Here is a 20053-nt window from a genome sequence, read left to right as displayed (position 1 = left end):
CAGACCAACGTGCACTCGTTACGTCAGAGAACACTGTGCGAGAGCATCGCTGCCATCCTATTGGCGCAATGCTCTCTCACATCGGTCCTCAGTTGATTCTGCTTGCTTGTCAGCAATCAATTTCAGCTGGCTAAATGCCAATAATAGGCATTTAAACTCCAGTGTCAGCCCAGACATCCACACTGATGGTGTCAGGCTGGCGGTTCCATATCAATCCAGGCAGACAGTTTACAGGTACGCTGTGAGCATACTCTAGCAACATTACCTCTTCAGACTTTTGCACATATACCCTTATATGTTGAACTATTTTTTTCCTTCTGTATACTTTGTTGTTCACACAGTGGCCAGCCATTTCTGGCTGGCTCTGTGCTTGACAGATATGAGATTTTTTCCCAGTACCTTTACCGCTCCCTGTTGTCTCTCTTTTACTTCCAGAGATATAAATATCATCACCTTCTGCTATATATTATATTGCATTTCCGGCCAGCTTAGGTGCGAGTCCATCACTCCCACCAGCTGGGTGCTCTTGCAGTTGGGTCAGCTGTCTTGCCCCCCGTGTCCTGCCTCCCGTGGTAGGTCCTGTCCTGTGGTCGTCACTCTTTTGATCCTGCTTGGGCTTTCTCTGTGATTCCAGGAGGGTCTAGCTAATTCTATCTTCCCTGGTTATACATCAATGACTGGCTCACCTCTGTAAGTACAGATTTCATGTATTCAGACATGCAGTTTCTCCTTGAAAGTACGATACTAACTACAAATCTATAGAGAGTTACTTTGTTTGTTATTTATATTTCTACTAATGATTACCACATTTATATTTATAGAACACCATATGATTGTTCTCAAATGACATTAAGCCCCTGAGGAAGGACGACACAGTCCGAAACATTTTAGGCGTCATTTTCCAGCATGTATTCTTGCTAGCCTATCTACGGCTTTGAGGCAGCTAAGTTCCATGCCTATGCTTTTTGTACTGAGCTTATTGGTTATTAATACTGCATTTTTATATGTTACTCTTTTGTCACTGCAAATTTTAGTGTATGTTGCCAATAAAAATATATTGTTTACTCAACACCTGGTCTGCCTCAAAAATCCAGAGGGGTTACACCGTGCCTTGAGCACTAGGTTTTTAGTATTTTAGTCTAAATCCAATTATACTGTGGTCTCCCCTGATAACTGCAGCCAAAGGCACAATTGCCAGAGCAAAGAGCAGTGGGGATAAAGGGCATTCTTGTCTCATTCCCCTGCTCAGCTCAAAAGATGAGAATAAGCCATTGTTTATTCGATGACAGGCAGAAGGTGCTTTATGTGGGGGCACTGAACAGGAGGGAGGGGCCAGGAGCACCAAAGAGGGACTCAAGAAAAGGAGGATCCGGGCTGCTCTGTGCAAAACCACTGCACAGCATAGGTAAGTATAATATGTTTGTTCTTTTTAACTAAAAAAAACACAAGACTTTACAATCACTTTAAATGTTTTAAAAAACTGACTTCACTTCATCTCCCTCAGTCCCACCTTCTTTTGCCCTTCCTAACAAGCTGGTAAATCCAGTAGGGGATGTAGCTGTCCTAGGACTGAAATAACAAGTGGGGAAGATCTTTAGGGGAAGGGCCAGGCTACTGGTTGTGCAAGAGGTGCTGCTACTTGAAACTGTAAACTGTGACAAGTAGTTGTACAAGGACAGCACACTGCATATGGCTGGTAACTGAGCATTCTCACTGGGACTATTGCTGGAACAGGGCTGCTTTATTAAGGAGGTAAGTAGACACATTTATCATTGTTGGCTTCAAGGGTCACCATACAGGTTACAATCTGACCACACAATCTTTGTATAATCAACTTTAGTTTAATCAAAACTATCTAATATGAGAATAAACCTAAATTATTCAATAAATTTGTATTCAAACACGTCCTTCCACTGCACAGTTGTTAATAGATCTGAAGGAGAATGTACAATCAGGCTCACCACACATGTTACAATATGATTATACAATCACTGTACTATCAACTTTAGATCTATTAAAACTATGTAAAATAAGGACCTACCTGAACTATCCAATCAATCTGTATCCAATTAGGAGGGTCCTTTAACTCTATAGTTGTTGGTTGATCTGACGGAGATTATACAATTATATTATGTATGTGGTGAGAAACCTAGAAGTGGTGATAGTTAAGGTCACTTTTACATGTTGCAATCTTTTGTACAATCAACTTTACATTTACCAAAACTATCTAATATAAAAACCTACCTAGATTATCCAATCAATCTGTATCCAGTCAGGAAGGCCCATGTACAACATAACTGCTTGTGGATCTAAAGGAGATTGTAGAGAAAAAATATAACACGTGCTGATCATTAGAAGGAGATGGAGGAATGGAGCTGCCTATATACAGTACAATCTGTGCAATCCCATTTAATTTATGAACAATTGTGTACTTAAAGTGTATGTGTAAAGCTTAACCCCAAAGAAGCTGCTGTTTCCTAGGTCCCCTGTTTCCTGTGCTCACAAACTCTACATTTAGCACCACACACTCTGACAAACCTGGGCTGAAGGGGAATATTTATTGCAAATTTATACAGTGCCCTAACTTTTTTAAAGAAGAAGAAGAAACATTAGTAATTGATCAACAAATAGTTGATGGCAATGGCAATTAAGATATACAGTTGATGACAAAACAATTGGAATAGGGAGTAGTCCCTAAATCCTATACTAGGGCTAATCCTGCCTAAAGGGAGTAGTACCACAATAATAGTTCAGCAATCTATATTATACCCCTTTCCCCACTGGATGGCATGTTGGGGCCAAAACCTGATGTTGGAGTGCTCAGCATAAAGTTTCTCTACAGGTGACCTTTCCCTCTTCCCCGTTGGTGACTCAGTAAAGTTAAACATACAATGATTGTTGCGCTAAGGTATTTCCAGCAGGCAAAGCTGTGTTGTCTGGGGTGGTGAGGGAATGGTTAAAAGGCAGGATCCTGAACATATAGTCCAAAGTTCCTTCAAATGAGCAGCAGAGAGTCAATAAATAAAAATTATGTTATGAATGACTCCTGATAGAGGTGCAGGGTTTTTAAGGAAAGTCCATAGCCTGGGTGATTACCACAGGGAGTATAGCTGGCACAGGGAAGGCAGCATGCTGGAGAGTAGAAGAACCTCTGGGAGGAATACAAGAAAAACAGACAAGCAATGCCAATCTAAGTGCAGCAATATTGTAACATATTTAATCAAGTAGTTATGCACTCACTCGAAAATGGATAAAAGCAGGCATATCATGTCAGATGGACAGCAGGGTTCCAGAATGATCATCCAGGCAGTGCTGTGGTATCTTGCTCGACGGCGTCAGTGGTTTCCGGTGTTCCGAGCTGGAGCGTACAGGGCGCAGGAGTTAGCATCTGCAGCTTTCTTTTCAACAACTGGGCAGTGGGCTCAGTCAGCGACAATCTCAGGTAGCTGGGAGTGCATTCTAGTTCCTCGCTCTGTCTCAGATGCAGTGTTAATTTTGGCAGCAAATTTAAATTTAGTTTTAGTCTAAAGCCCCGTACACACAATCGGATTTTCCTGTGGGAAATGTTGGATGTCAGGCTGTTGGCGGAAAATCCGACCGTGTGTATGCTCCATCGGACAATTGTTGTCGGACTTTCCGCCAACAAATGTTGGCTAGCGTGTCTTCAAATTTTCCGTCAACAAAAGTGTGATGTCGGATTTTCCGATCATGTGTACACAAGTCCGTCGGACAAAAGTCCAAAGTACAAACACGCATGCTCGGAAGCAGAAGCGGTCAGTCTGGTAAACTAGTGTTTGTAATGGAGAATTAATATTCAGGACGTGGCCAGTTATGAAATCTTGAAATGCAGCGCACATTCTCTTCTTCTTTAATGGGATAATAATGAAGCTGCTTTGCTGGTGCTACGGATAGAGTTATTGCAAACAAATTTTCAAAGGCTTTTTTTTTTCTAGTGATATCAAGAATAATAATATTATGTTTTTTTTTTTTTTTATTTGGGCAAGTTACCACAACACCATTATCCACTAGTTTATAAGATCAAAGATACAACTATGTTGGTGTCCCTTGTCAATTTTACATTGTATTTTTTAAAATGTAACTGCTTACTCCCAAACTGTCATTTGAAGTTAAACACATAGCCAAGTATTATTCTACACATTTTTTTTATCGTGCATTAAAAAAAGAAAACAATTAAAATTAGACATGCTATCTGCCAATAGAACTTAACAAAAAAGTGCATTCTATGTATCCAAAAATATAGAAAATATACCAAATCAAATAATTATTCAACCAAAAAAATAATGTCAAAGCAATAACTCCAAGGCCAATAATAAATAACACGTTATCTCCTCCGATTCCGCAACATGTCTGGTTGACGAACGGCCGTTCAGAAATGAACTGAAAAGTGCGAATCAACACTCACCAAGCTTCTACTAACACAAAATTAGCAGAAGGAGCCCAAAGGGTGGCGCTAAAGAGCTGAAAAACCACGTAGTATGTCTAATACGTCACTACGTTCGGAATTGTTGGCCAACATTTATGTGACCGTGTGTATGCAAGACAAGTTTGAGCCAACACCCTTTAGACAAAATTCCATGGTTTTGTTGGTGGAAAGTCCGATCGTGTGTACGAGGCATTAGTCATTTGACTAAAATGCTATTTTAATTTTAGTCCCATTTTAGTCATCTCTAATAGTTTTAGTCATATTATATGTATCTCCAGTACATTTTAGTCGACTAAAATCTCCTGTACATTTTAGTCTACTAAAATCAAATGTGTTTAGTTAAATTGTAATGCATTATTTAAGAATTTCTCTAACGTTTCAAAATCATTATACACTCCTGGAGTAAAAAAAAAAAACACCTAATATCATGTTATTATTTATGGTTTGGACAAACTACAAAGACAGATTTAGCAATTATATAACGTCTTTACTCTGTAAAATCAAGTTTCATTACAAAAATATAGCTTTTTTGAGTCACAGCTTCATTCCTTGCTATGTGTGTAGCAGTCTCCCGGACTTCCAAGGGCCTGATGGTGACCCCCAGAGCCAGGGGGAACTGTCATTCCTTCTCAGGGTGCAGGTTACTAGGCATAGTTTGTGTGGTGCAAGGTGGAAAGATTGGGCGCCAGTCACTTTTTGTAAAAATAAGAGATTTTATTTCTCTTAACAGGAATGGTGGGAGAGAGGGTTAGGGCACAGGACACCCTTAGGCAAATTCAATAGCAATTAGGCAAACTCTGCAAACCAAGATAGAACTAGACAGACAGCAATAAAGATAAAGGGCCTTCAAAGTGGATGTAAACTCGAAATTTTTCTTTTTTTTTTTTTTTTATGTCATAATGTAGAGTATAAGATTTCCTATCATTTGAGCCCAGTCTTGCCACACAGAGTTAATCCAGCTCTGAGCAATCCCCTTTTATTGTTCAGTGAGATAAATCTTGACAAACAGAGAAAAACTTTGTCAAATCCTCCCCCTCGCTGTGAGTGACAGGTGATTTACATATCTCGTGCACTAGCCTAAGACATGAATTTTTTTTTTTAATTCCCACCCCCACTCCTTTCTTCAGCAGCTCTGCAAGGATTGACTGTTTGGCATGCTGAAGTCATGTGGTTACTTTCCTGTCTTTTCACTGGATGTTAGAGATCGTAGCAGAAGTTCAGTGTAAGAAATACACAGGAAAAAAATGCATATTGACAAGGGGAATGTAGAGGTGGGCGGGGAGTCTACTGACATTACGACTCCACCCAGTGCTGTGTTATGGCCTAGGCCAACAAGGCCCAGGCCTAGGGCGGCCCCCCTGAGAATGGCACCTGCGCCCTCTTCCCGCACAATAGGGCCACCATCTGGGGAGTACAGCTTTACAGCTTAGGTGTGGCGTCGCGTGTGCGTAGGGAGCCAGAAAGCCGTCAAGCCGCCCCTGTGAAGCCTTGATTCTCTCTCTGAATGGCCCTCTGCTGTGGCCAATCATGGGGAGGGAAACAGCGGTCAGGAAGCTGGGCGGCGGCGCAGGGAAACCAATTAGAGATGCTCTTTCTCTCTTCGGCTGACAGAAAGGGGAGGGGGGGCAAGCGGGGGAGTTCTCTGGTAAATTGAGCAGCAGCTTGTGACAGGGAGAGGAGAGATGTGGGTTGTCTGTGTATCTCCCCCGCTTGCCCCCCTCCCCTTTCTGTCAGCCGAAGAGAGAGAGAGCGGCTCTAATTGGTTTCCCTGCGCCGCCGCCCAGCTTCCTGACCGCTGTTTCCCTCCCCATAATTGGCCACAGCAGAGGGCCAATCAGAAGACTCTGGGGGGCATCATGGGAAAAGTAGTCCACAGACATCATGCTACAGCCCCCAGCATGCATGCACTCTGCTGGGGGGGGGTTACAGGAGGAGAAAAAGAGTACTGTGCTGGGGGAAGCCAGAGAGGGAGCCACGCTGTACCCGCACCACCAGAGAGAACCACGCTGTACCCGCACCACCAGAGAAAACCACGCTGTACCCGCACCACCAGAGAAAACCACCCTGTACCTGCACCACCAGAGAGAACCACGCTGTACCCGCACCACCAGAGAGCCACACTGTACCTGCACCACCAGAGAGCCACGCTGTACCCGCACCACCAGAGAGAAGCACACTGTACCCGCACCACCAGAGAGAACCACACTGTACCCGCACCACCAGAGAGAACCACACTGTACCTGCACCACCAGAGAGAACCACACTGTACCCGCACCACCAGAGAGCCACGCTGTACCCACACCACCAGAGAGAACCACACTGTACCCGCACCACCAGAGAGAACCACACTGTACCCACACCACCAGAGAGAACCACACTGTACCCACACCACCAGAGCAAACCACACTGTACCCACACCACCAGAGCCACGCTGTACCCACACCACCAGAGCCACGCTGTACCCGCACCACCAGAAAGAACCACACTGTACCCGCACCACCAGAGAGAGCAACGCTGTACCCACACCACCAGAAAGAAAGCCACATTGTTCCCGCACCACCAGAGAGGGAGCCACATTGTTCCCGCACCACCAGAGAGGGAGCCACACTGTACCTGCACCACCAGAGAGAGAGCCACGCTTTTCCTGCACCAACAGAGAGCCACTCTGTACCTGCACCACCAGACAGGGAGCCACGCCACCAGAGAGTCACGCTTTTCCCGCACCACCAAAGAGAGAGCCACGCTGTATCTGCACCACCAGAGGGGGAGAAAGATGAAGCCACTGCCGGGGTACAGACATGCTACAGAGTGGCTCTACTGACTAGAGTCAGCCTGGGCAACCCAGAGTGAGCGAACGTCCAGCCGGAGGGATCACACCACAGTTTCACCGGGTCTGGTAAGAGAGCCTGTTGGCCATTATCCATTACTGTTCCCAGGGACTAAGCCATTAGGAAGTGCCTAACCTGATATCCTCTAGGCCTTATTGACCGCCAAAATGAGCTCCAACGTTGGGCCTCCAGTCCAAAAATTAAAGGGGGGGACACAATTTTTACTGCACCAGGTGACACCAAACCTAGTGACGCCACTGTCCCGGAGCCCACAACAAGTTCCGGCACTGAGCTTCGGTAACTGGCCATACAGGGTGCGCTAGCGTGGGCACCCAGGACATCTGTCACCTGGGGTCCCACAAGCGCCGATCAGCTTTTCGTAGCAGCCACCACCTCTCTCCCCACTGTCAGCCACACACACTCCTCGGCTCCTCCTCCTTTTCGGCTCTAATGTTCTAGTGTACACAGTCAGGAGGAGCCACAGAGGAGGGACACGACTTCAGTGCAAAAGCCACGCTGCCGGTCTGAGGTCTGCGTATAGTTTACAGTGGAGGGGGACACAGTAACCGGGAAGGGGGGCAGATAACAGATGCACACATGGATGAGGGGAGGGGGGGTAATGGGATATGTGCTGGGTGCTTTGAGAGGGGAGAGGATATGTGCTAGTGGGGGGGGGTCTGATCCTCCCCTCCCAAAGCACCCAGCACATATCCCCTTACCCCCCAAATGAAAAAATGCGGCATCCCTCTCTGTCCTCCTCCTGTGGTGTCCCTCTGTCCTCTTCCCATGAAGATGACAGGGCGGATCTTAAAAAGGAAGAGGTGTGGCCTTGACAGGAAGGGGTGGGTCATATTTAAATTAGGGGGTGCGCAAGCTTAGTCAGGCCTAGGGCAGCACAAAACCTAAATACACCACTGACTCCACCCACCGAGCTCCAGACAACAGACCCAACCACAGAATATGCAGTTTTTCGGTTCTCATAACAGACAGAAGGGAGACATTTGACAGGTAAAGATACATGCAGGAGGCATGTATATCCTTATAGTTAACCCCTATGGCAGTAGTTTAGAAAGGATGACATTGGGTTTACATCCACTTTAAGCTGAATGCAGCAATCACTGCTGTCTCCTATAGCAACAACTTCTCTCACAGTATCCTACTGTAGATCTCACAGTTTAACTCACAGTATCCTCCTGTAGATCTTCCAGCCTAACTCACAGTATCTCACTGTAGATCCTCAAGCTCAGCTCGCCGTCTTTCACTAGACTTTTTGGATTCTCAGCTACCTGCTGGATCCCTCGAGCTTCACCCACAGCTAACCACTGTACTTAGCTGCAAGCTTTACTTACAGCTACCCACCGTACTCCTTCAAGCTTTACTCACAGCTAACCTTTCTATTCCTGGATGCGTCTCCACTTAAGCTTTCCCACTTACTTCACCGTCCCCATCTAGTGAAGCATCTGCTCTGGTACTCCTTCAGAACTTCATCCCTTCCAAACTTGCCTCTGGTAATAGGAGTGGTTGTCACTCTGGCAACTGCTTCTCCTTTACCTCCAGCAACGAACAGGCTCCCGTGGCTGAGCCTCTAACACATGGTTCCACCCCAGGCTTCGGGCTTAACCTTTGCTGCTCCTCCTTTGCGGAACCCAGAATTACTGGATAGGCGTCACTTAGACCGAGCAGCCAATAGGACTCCTGGATAGGCCTCAGGCCTAGCAGCCAGGAGCTGTTTGACACACATACACCCAGGCCGGAGCCCTGGGCGGGAAGAACCCCGATCACATGACTCCTATCATATAAATAGCCTATCCCAGCATGCACAGCGGCCAAAGAAACTCCTGCTGATTGGATGAAACAACTTATTTACCCACCACCTGAATTCACTGCAAGGGCTGGTTTACACTTGCTTCAAAACATGGCTTCGGACACGCTTTGTTAAAGCTTTCTGAACGCCAGTGAAAGCTCCTATCACTAAATCAAATGGTTAGCTTACAGTCCTGTTTACCTGCTTGGTCAGAGGAGGCCTGTAATGCTGGACAGTGCTGGATGGTGGTCTCAGGTCTGAGGGATGACCTGTAATGCACAGTGCCCTGGATGCCAGTGGGCAGAGGAGGCCTGTAATGCACACACAGCGCTCTGGATGGACGGTGGTCTGAGGGGAGGTCCCAGGCCTGTAATTGTAATGAACACACTCGCAGTGGGTACTCTCTGCTCTGGACGGTCGTCATCGTGACTTGTGAGTCGGGAGTGGGACTCTTGTTAGGACTCAGGAGGCCTGTAATACACAGTGCTGCTTTAGTCAGTTGTCTGAGGACTCAGAGGCCTGTAATGCTGGCAGCACAGTCGCTTGCTTGCTGGGAGCGGAAGCAGGCAGAGTTCCGTGAAATCCAGAAGTTAGTCCAGGAGGGTAAACTTCCCTGCCTCACATTTTTGTTTCGCTTTCGTTCGTTAACGAAAACTAAATTTATTTTCGTCATAGTTTTCATCAGTGGACAAAAATGTGGTGTACTTTTTATTTAGTTTTCGAAAATGTTTTCGTTGACAAAATTAACACTGCTCAGATGCAGTGGTAAGCATCTAGCCAGCAATTAAATGCACAGTTTCTCTCCCTTAATGTCCTCTTTGCATCTCTCTGAGCCCAGAAACCAGCTTCCTCCTTTTTCCCTCCCCAGAACTCTCATGACTCTGGGATCTGGATCTGCTGCCCTCCACTGTCTGTATTTGTAAGTGGTTCTGCTGCTTAATTAAACAGAGTTATTTATGTATATCTTTTCCTGTCTCTGTGTGGCTGAGTTAGGAGAAGGGGAGAAGGGGAGAGGGAGAATAAACATCCCCATGAAAGAATTGTTGCTAATCCAGACCAGAAGCAGGGATTTTTAGGCAAGTGTTCCTATGTTAATAGTAGTTTGCTGCAGCTTCTGGTGTAATATATATATATATATATATATATATATATATATATATATATATATATATATATATATATATATATATATATACAGTGGGGACGGAAAGTATTCAGACCCCCTTACATTTTTCACTCTTTGTTATATTGCAGCCATTTGCTAAAATCATTTAAGTTCATTTTTTTCCTCATTAATGTACACACAGCACCCCATATTGACAGAAAAACACAGAATTGTTGACATTTTTGCAGATTTATTCAAAAAGAAAAACTGAAATATCACATGGTCCTAAGTATTCAGACCCGGTGCTCAGTATTTAGTAGAAGCACCCTTTTGATCTAATACAGCCATGAGTCTTTTTGGGAAAGATGCAACAGGTTTTTCACACCTGGATTTGGGGATCCTCTGCCATTCCTCCTTGCAGATCCTCTCCAGTTCTGTCAGGTTGGATGGTAAACGTTGGTGGACAGCCATTTTTAGGTCTCTCCAGAGATGCTCAATTGGGTTTAAGTCAGGGCTCTGGCTGGGCCATTCAAGAACAGTCACAGAGTTGTTGTCAAGCCACTCCTTCGTTATTTTAGCTGTGTGCTTAGGGTCATTGTCTTGTTGGAAGGTAAACCTTCGGCCCAGTCTGAGGTCCTGAGCACTCTGGAGAAGGTTTTCGTCCAGGATATCCCTGTACTTGGCCGCATTCATCTTTCCCTCGATTGCAACCAGTCATCCTGTCCCTACAGCTGAAAAACACCCCCACAGCATGATGCTGCCACCACCATGCTTCACTGTTGGGACTGCATTGGACAGGTGATGAGCAGTGCCTGTTTTTCTCCACACATACCGCTTATGCAGCGTACACACGGTCGGACTTTTCGACCGGACTGGTCCGATGGACAATCCGATCATGTGTGGGCTTCATCGGACCTTCAGCAGACTTTTCCAATCAAAAATCTGACGGACTTTAGATTTGGAACATGCTTCAAATCTTTATGTCGTAACTCCGCCGGACCCAGAAATCCGCTCGTCTGTATGCTAGTCTGACGGACAAAAACCGACGCTAGGGCAGCTATTGGTTACTGGCTATCACTTTCCTTATTTTAGTCCAATGTACGTCATCACGTATGAATCCGTCGGACTTTGGTGTGATCGTGTGTAGCCAAGTCCCTCGGAAGTCCGCCAAAAGTCTGTTGAAAGTCTGTCGGACAGGCTGTCGGACTTTTGTTGCTGAAAAGTCCGCCCGTGTGTACACGGCATTAGAATTAAGGCCAAAAAGTTCTATCTTGCTCTCATCAGACCAGAGAATCTTATTTCTCACCATCTTGGAGTCCTTCAGGTGTTTTTTTTTTTTAGCAAACTCCATGCGGGATTTCATGTGTCTTGCACTGAGGAGAAGCTTCCGTCGGGCCACTCTGCCATAAAGCCCAGACTGGTGGAGGGCTGCAGTGATGGTTGACTTTCTACAACTTTCTCCCATCTCCCGACTGCATCTCTGGAGCTCAGCCAGTGATCTTTGGGTTCTTCTTTACCTCTCTCACCAAGGCTCTTCTCCCCCGATAGCTCAGTTTGGCTGGACGGCCAGCTCAAGGAAGGGTTCTGGCCATCCCAAACGTCTTCCATTTAAGGATTATGGAGGCCACTGTGCTCTTAGGAACCTTAAGTGCAGCAGAAATTTTTTGTAACCTTGGCCAGATCTGTGCCTTGCCACAATTCTGTCTCTGAGCTCTTCAGGCAGTTCCTTTGACCTCATGATTCTCATTTGCTCTGACATGCACTGTGAGCTGTAAGGTCTTATATAGACAGGTTTACCATCCAACCTGACAGAACTGGAGAGGATCTGCAAGGAGGAATGGCAGAGGATCCCCAAATCCAGGTGTGAAAAACCTGCTGCATCTTTCCCAAAAAGACTCATGGCTGTATTAGATCAAAAGGGTGCTTCTACTAAATACTGAGCACAGGGTCTGAATACTTAGGACCATGTGATATTTCAGTTTTTCTTTTTTAATAAATCTGCAAAAATGTCAACAATTCTGTGTTTTTGGGTGCTGTGTGTACATTAATGAGGAAAAAAATGAACTTAAATGATTTTAGCAAATGGCTGCAATATAAAAGAGTGAAAAAGAGTGAAAAAATTTAAGGATGTCTGAATACTTTCAGTCCCCACTGCATTTGACTTTCAACTGTGATCAGCTGTGGTCATTTTGATTAGCTCAGAATGAAAAGAGCTTTCCCTTGTAGTGCAACTGAAGCAAACAATCAATTATGGGTGGCAAGGCACTGTCAAAAGATAAAGTTATGGACAGGCACAAGTCAGGAAATATCTTCCTATCCACCTTGAGGGCCGGTTCACACTGCGGCAATGTCTGAGATAGGATGTGATTCGCACCGTACTGCAGTGCAAAACACATGCGATCTCTGTGCAATGCGATTTCAGCCATACAGCCATGGCTGAATTCGCATCAAACTCGCACAGGACCCTTTTTTTGGTCCGCAGCAGAATCGGATGAACACCCATGGGATCTGATTCCTGTCCGAGTTTAGAGATCGCACTGCGTTATGTGAACTGATTTGGGGGTGTCATTAACTTTTAAATGACACTCCCAGCAGTTTGCATAGGGCAATGGTGATTACCGTCCTGAGGCATACGATGCGGGAACCTGCAGTGGATTCGCAGGGTTCCCGCATCGCAGCAGTGTAAACCGGCCCTGAATCTGATCATTTTGTTTTGTTCAGCCAGTGGGTTGATTAATGAATGGGCTGCCTTAGTCTGTGTGGAACTACCTCTACCACAATTTTCAGTTCCATTCAGCATTCACTGCAGTTTAAAGTGGAAATTCAGTCAGAAAATTAAGTCCTGATAGATCATTTCAGGCTGGCCCTTTTTGCAGGTATAGCTATGTAAAACATTAAAAATATGTGTCTATACTGTTTAAAATCCAGTAATGCACTGTCTCACCCTGTTCTGCACATGCTCAGTTGCTCTGTATTTCTTGGCACTGTGTCTAAGATCAGAGACACTAGAGGCCGTCCAGCTGACAGCTTTAAGATTTACTGTTGCTGAAGGGGGGAGAAAGCAACAGGAATGAGACAGACTGTGCTGAAGGAACACAGATTAGGGAGGGAGAAAAGAAAAGCAGGAGAGGTGACAGGGCAAACTCTGCTGCTGCTAGGCAGACACAAAAGAGTAAAACTTGTAAGGATAGTGTCTTCTCATACCTCCCTGTGAACTTCAGCTCTGCAAAGCTTCTGTCAGCTTTGCAAAGGCAGCTGGATGGGGTTGTATATATTCCACAGTCACAATGCTTTGTGGCCATGGCAAAAATTATACACCATGTCGTGTTTGATGGGTAGTACCGCTGCCGAACATAACCCATTCAAATTAATAGGGCATTGTGGCAACTGCATGCAGTTGAGGCATAGTGGTGTGGGCTTTTAGGGGTTAAAAAAGGCAGTGAGGTGCTGACATGCATCCTCACTGCTTGTTAAACACCCTCTGTGTAGTGATCCTGCAAAGCAGGGAGAAAAAACTGCCAAATAGTAAAGTAAAAGCAGCACATATTACACAAATTACACGTTGTAAGGCACACAGTTAACCCCTTGATTATCCCTAGATGTTAACTCCTTCCCAGCCAGTGTCATTAATACAGCGTCAGTGTACAGTTTTATCACTGATCTCTGTATTATTGTCACTAGCAACATCAGTGTCAGTTAGTAACCCTCCAAGATAGTATCTTTTAGCACCAGATTTCCCGCCACCCTATCACAGTCACACTAAGTTTTTGATAATCGCCATTACAGTATACAAATCTGTAGCTGCGTAAATGCCAGTATATACAGTATCCTATAGTATGTAGATGCTATAACTTTCGCACAAACCAATATACACTTATTGGGATTTTTTTTACCAAAGATATGTAGCAGAACACATCTTGGCCTTCATTTTTTGAAGAAATTCGATTTTTTTTAAAAGAATTTATTGGATATGTTTTATAACAAAGTTGAAAATATATATTTTTTCAAAATTTTCGATCTTTTTTCATTTCTTTAATAAAAAACCCAATGGTGATCAAATACCACCAAAAGAAAGCTCTATTTGTTTGAAAATATATGATAAAAATTTATTTTGTGTACAGTTTTGCATGACCCTGCAATTACCAGTTAAAGTAGCACAGTGCTGAATAGCAAAAAATGCCCTGGTCATGAAGGGGGTAAAACCTTCCAGAGGGCAAGTGGTTAAGAATGTCCACACATATGATTAAGAACGGACAGTGAATTTCTTGTAGCAGGAATCAAAGGGGTATATGTGAACAGCTACAGTTGGAGGCCTGTACAGAGCAATGACAGACTGACAGTGGGCACATCTGTCTCTGTCTCTTGAACATAGACTATCTAACTGCAGCTACTATATGGACAGATGTTCAGCCCTGGACTCAAAAAGATGGCGTCAACCTGTCATTTATTTATACAGACTTCTCAGCCGCAGCTGTTTATATACACCTGTGATTCCTGTTGCCAGTACTGGGACTGGGTCCTCCAGCGCCCAGGAAAAGGATCCAGAATTGCATCCCCCCTCCTTCACTGTAAATACATGCCATAGAATGGGTGTATCAGTCTGCGTCTATTCTTCGCCCCCTTGCTTGTCTGTGCCCAGGGCAGCTTTCCCTCCTGCCCACACCTTGTTCCGGCCCTGCCTGTCGCAGTAGTCTGATGTCTGTTCCTAATCGCCTGTGTGGACATAGGCCTGTGTGCTCTTTCAGGCTATCAGATATGCAGCCTGGTGACCAACTAAAGGAATTTTTCTCGTACGACATCAGATTGTACAATTTTCGTTTAATCAGTACAGTTGTCATTCGAAAAATACAATGCAAATACACTACAACACATTTCATCACTTAATTAATTTTTGTAACTTTTAATGAACTCTTCATTTTTGATATGAGATTAGCATGCAAAACAAAAAAAATGGATGATCATTCATCCGATAATTTCATTGTGTGTACCAGGGACGTGCAGTCAGGGAAGGCAGATGAGGCAGAGCCTCCCCTGCCATTAACATAAAAAAATAAAATCACAATCGAGCTTCGAGGCTCACCGAGACCCCACATTTAGGTACGTAGCCGAAGTCTACCCCACCACTGGTCAAAATTTGGGGCTCCTGCCACCTATGGTTCCGGAGATACGGGGCTCCTTGTGCAGCCTGTCAGAAGCTATATACAGAGCGGCCAGTTTAAATACAAGCTGGCACACACTGTTTGCAACAGACTGAGAGGATGAGCTCACAATGCCTCTCCTCACTTCTTGTCAGAGGCACTGAGCTCAAAAAACAGCTTGGAGCCTTGGACCAATGGTAAAGTACCATTAGTCCAATAAAACTGCTGCAGTGGAGGCTCTCCTCTCCCCACAGTGTCATAGAAGGGTGCATGTGTCTAAGACAGCTTTCACACTAAAAGCATCGGCTGTTAGCGCTAAAGCGCCACTCATTTTAGCTGCGCTTTAGTGCTGTTTAAGTGGCGCTTTTGCACTGCTTTTCGCCTGCTAGCGTGGCGCTTTTAACCCCTAAAAAAAGGGTCAAAAGTTTTGCAGCGCTTTCAAAGCACTTTTCAGGCGGTTTGAAAGTGCTGCCTATTTATTCCAATGGACAGGGCATTTTGGAAGCGCTAAATACAGCGCTCCCAACCCGCCCCAAAGGTGCTGCTTGCAGGACTTTTCAGAACGTCCTGCAAGCGCACCGCCTGAGTGTGAAAAGTCACACTGGAATGAATGGGAGGCGGTTTTCAGGCGCTTAGCAGCAGTTTTTTCCAGCACTAAAGCACCTGAAAACCGCCCCAGTGTGAAAGGGATCTTAAAGAAAAATGCTCCCTTCCAACCCAGCTTTCTTAACTAGAAGGAAAAAAACATGTTTATGGGTATAAGATTTACCCACAATCCCATGTTTTTCTCACACAGTTAAGAGGGAGAATGAGAATCTGCGGCCTGCTGAAAAGGTACTGTTTTAATCAAGCTAAATCCTATATTATTATGCTAAATATTATAACATAATAATTTATTATTTATCTATTTACTGCGAAATTGGTTTGAAGTTGTAACTTCAAACTTCAGTAATTTGTCAGTTAAGCCACCTGCTTGAGTATAGTTTTTGAAAATATAGTAAATTACCTTAAAAATAATGTATAATAATAATTTGTATATTACTTACTTATGGTAATTAACCACTTGCTACCCAGGCCGATTCTGACACTTCTCTCCTACATGTAAAAATCATAATTTTTTTTGCTAGAAAATTACTCAGAACCCCCAAACAATATATATATATATATATATATATATATATATATATATATATATATATAATTTTTAGCAGACACCCTAGGGAATAAAATGGAGGTTGTTGCAACTTTTTATGTCACACGATATTTGCGCAGAAATTTTTTAAACGTGTTTTTTGGGGAAAAATAGTGTTTCATGAATAAAAAAAAAACAAAAAAATGGTAATGTTAGCCACAATTTTTATTTATTTTTTGTATATTGTGAATGATGATGTTACGCTAAGTAAATACATACCTAACATGTCACACTTTAAAATTGAGCACACTTGTGGAATGGCACCAAACTTCAGTACTTAAAAATCTCCATAGGTGACGCTTTAAAAATTTTTACAGGTTACCTATTTAGAGTTACAGTTATCGCTCTCACTCTAACATTTGCGGCGCATGTAACCTGTGTGTATCTGGCTCTGATACTAGCCAGTGCCTCACCAGCCACTGACCTCACCGCACGTCCCTGGTGTGTACCATGCAAGTACTGTTACTGGCAATATCCACAATGCTACAGTAAGGCATGATACCAAACATACTGAAAATTAGGCTCAGGGCTCGATCACACACAGATGTGTCCAAGCACGCATGCTTTTTTGTGAAATCCCGTACATTCCCACACATTACATTTTAGGGCAGCCCTTTAATTTAAATGAGCTGCCCTTTGCATGTGAAATGTGCAAAAAAGGTGCCAACATAATTTTAAAAATTCTGCTGCACAAAAATGCATGATACTGCGATACCATGCTTTTGGCTGGCGCAAAGGGCACACACTTTTGCTAGATACATGGGGATGTCTTTAAGAATGAATGGCACTTGAGCTTACCTGCAGGGCCAGACTAACCATTGGGCTTGACTGGGCTCAAGCCCATGGGCCCCGGCCAATAGGGGGCCCCACCAACCCCGCCCGTTTCGAAAGCCGCCGAGAGCGGCCGAAAGCCGCTGAGATACACAGGACATCCGGCACTGTATCTCCGCAGCGCCATTTTTAAACCGAAAGGCTGCAATGACAAGGCAGCAATGACACTGGAGCAAGGCTACACTGACAAGTCTGCAAATGACACTGGTGCAAGGCTACACTGGCAAGGCTACACTGACACTGACAAGGCTGCAATGACACTGACAAGGCTGCAGATGGACATTGATAAGGCTGCATTGATGGGCATTTAAATGTAAGTTTTTTTCCTTAAAATTCCCTCCTAAACTTGGGGTGCGTGTTATACGCCGATAAATATGGTAATTATCATTTTATCCATTTTTATTGCTTTTATTAATCGTGGACCCAGGACGAATACCAGTACAGTATCCCCCACTTATACGCGTATATATTATCTACTTTTGTGAGTAGCCATTTGGCTGTTTTGTCTTGTCCAATTAAACAGAAGTTCTTTAATACTGCACCGAGTCTGGCGCACCTTGTCCTTTTCTATTTCTGTTTTATAGAGCTGTGCATATGTATAGAAGGGTAGGGCCCGGAAGTGACTCAAGCCCAAGGGCCCCCACCACCCTAAGTCCTGCCCTGAATACAGGACCCAAATAGGTACAAGCAGATCTTCACATTCTCCTCCTGTCTGCATGTTAAATAAACCATACACTTTAAAAATCTGACTGTACATACTCCTTCAGATATTACAACTACTAGGTAATGCATTAATGCTTGTAAACCCTAAGGGGTTGTCCATACTAGATATGATGTTGGAACACGTGCAAAACTGCATGTTTTCCCACACAAAAACATGCTGCCTTATGCAGGTAAGCAGGACAGGACTTAGGGTGGTGGGGGCCCCTGGGATTGAGTCACTTCTGGGCCCTACTCTTCTATACATATGCACAGCTCTATAAAACAGAAATAGAAAAGGACAAGATGCACCAGACTCAGTGCAGTATTAAAGAACTTCTGTTTAATTGGACAAAACAAAACAGCCAAATGGCTACTCACAAAAGTACATAATATATAAGCGTATAAGTGGGGGATACTGTACTGGTATTCTGCCTGGGTCCACGATTAATAAAAGCAATAAAAATAGATAAAATGATAATTACCATATTTATCAGCGTAAAACACGAACCCCAAGTTTAGGAGGGAATTTTAAGGAAAAAAACTTTTAGGAGGGAAGTTTAAGGAAAAAAACTTACATTTAAATGCCCATCAATGCAGCCTTATCAGTGCCCATCTGCAGCCTTGTCAGTGTCAGTGTAGCCTTGTCATTGCAGCCTTGTCAGTGAGCCTTGCCCCAGTGTCATTTTCAGACTTGTCAGTGTAGCCTTGCTCCAGTGTCATTGCTGTCTTGTCAATTCAGCCTTTCAGTTTAAAAATAGCGCTGCTGAGATACAGAGCCGGATGTCCTGTGTATCTCGGCGGCTTTCGAAATGGGCGGGGCCCGCGGGGCCCCCTATTGGCCGGGACCCATGGGCTTGAGCCCAGTCAAGCCCAATGGTAAGTCCGGCCCTGTTTATCACTTTTATAAAGCTACTAAACACATCTCTTTATCTATCAATTTATAAGGTGTCCTCTACCTATACATCTTTAGAGTATATACAACACTCTATGAATTCCCCCAATTGTTTACCCTTCAATACAGGGCATTTTCACCCCCTTCCTTCCCTGGCCAATTTTTAGTTTTCAGCGCTGTCGCACTTTAAACAACGTCCTTTTTTCCCCACAAATAGAGCTTTCTTTTGGTGGTATTTGATCGCCTCTGCGGTTTTTATTTTTTGCGCTATAAACAAAAGAAGAGCGACAATTATGAAAAAAACACAATATTTTTTACTTTTTGCTATAATAAATATCCCAATTTTTTTTTTGAAAAACAAATTTTTTCCTCAGTTTCGGCCGATACGTATTCTTCTACATATTTTTGGTAAAGAAAAATCGCAATAAGCGTATATTGATTGGTTTGCGCAAAAGTTATAGCGTCTACAAAATACGGGATAGATTTATGGCATTTTTATAAAAAAATATTTATTTATTTTTTTAGCGGCGATTGCGATTTTTTTTCGTGACTGCGACATTATGGCGGACACATCGGACACTTTTCACACATTTTTGGGACTATTCACATTTATACAGCAATCAATGCTATAAAATTGCATTGATTACTGTGTAAATGTGACAGGCAGTGAAGGGGTTAACCACTAGGGGGCGGGGAGGGGTTAATATGTTTCCTAGGGAATGCTTCTAACTGTAGGGGGAGGGGACGTACAAGGGGAGGAGACCGATCAGTGTTCCTCCGTTCTGGGAACACAGATCGCTCTCCTCTCACCTGACAGGCTGTGGATCTGTGTGTTTACACACACAGATCCACGGTCCGGCCCGGTTAACGGGCAATCGCGTGTGCCCGGCGGACATCGCGGCCACCGGGCACACGCACCGGGTCCCAAGCAACACGGCGGGCGCTAGCCGGAGGCACTAGCTGGAGGCCCATATCAATAATAGTCTCACCAGACACGTCCGACCGTGTGTCCCCCTCTGTAGAGCGATGTCTCCTCCCCCTGCCAAGGGATTGGTCCACACACTTTCTGGAAACTTCAGCACCTGCCTCTTTCTCTTCGCGGTGCACCAAAACTTTA

General features: G+C 44.3%; 1 protein-coding gene across 3 annotated transcripts in view; it reads left to right on the top strand.

Moving 5' to 3' along the window:
• The first annotated feature begins 1612 nt into the window (after window positions 1–1612).
• Window positions 1613–20053, top strand: part of LOC141103573 (N-acetyllactosaminide beta-1,3-N-acetylglucosaminyltransferase 3-like) — a 162114-nt gene continuing 143673 nt past the window's right edge. The window contains exon 1 of one of the 3 annotated variants that reach the window (XM_073593318.1): window positions 1613–1752. The gene's annotated coding sequence lies outside the window, so the exon portion shown is untranslated. The remainder of the gene's footprint in view (window positions 1753–20053) is intronic. The other 2 variants (XM_073593328.1, XM_073593354.1) reach the window with 2 other exon arrangements.

Source organism: Aquarana catesbeiana, linkage group LG01 (assembly GCF_042186555.1).
Source record: "Aquarana catesbeiana isolate 2022-GZ linkage group LG01, ASM4218655v1, whole genome shotgun sequence".
Lineage (NCBI taxonomy): Eukaryota > Metazoa > Chordata > Amphibia > Anura > Ranidae > Aquarana > Aquarana catesbeiana.
The sequence above is the reverse complement of the archived record's forward strand: the minus strand, read 5'-3'. Positions and strand labels throughout refer to the sequence as shown.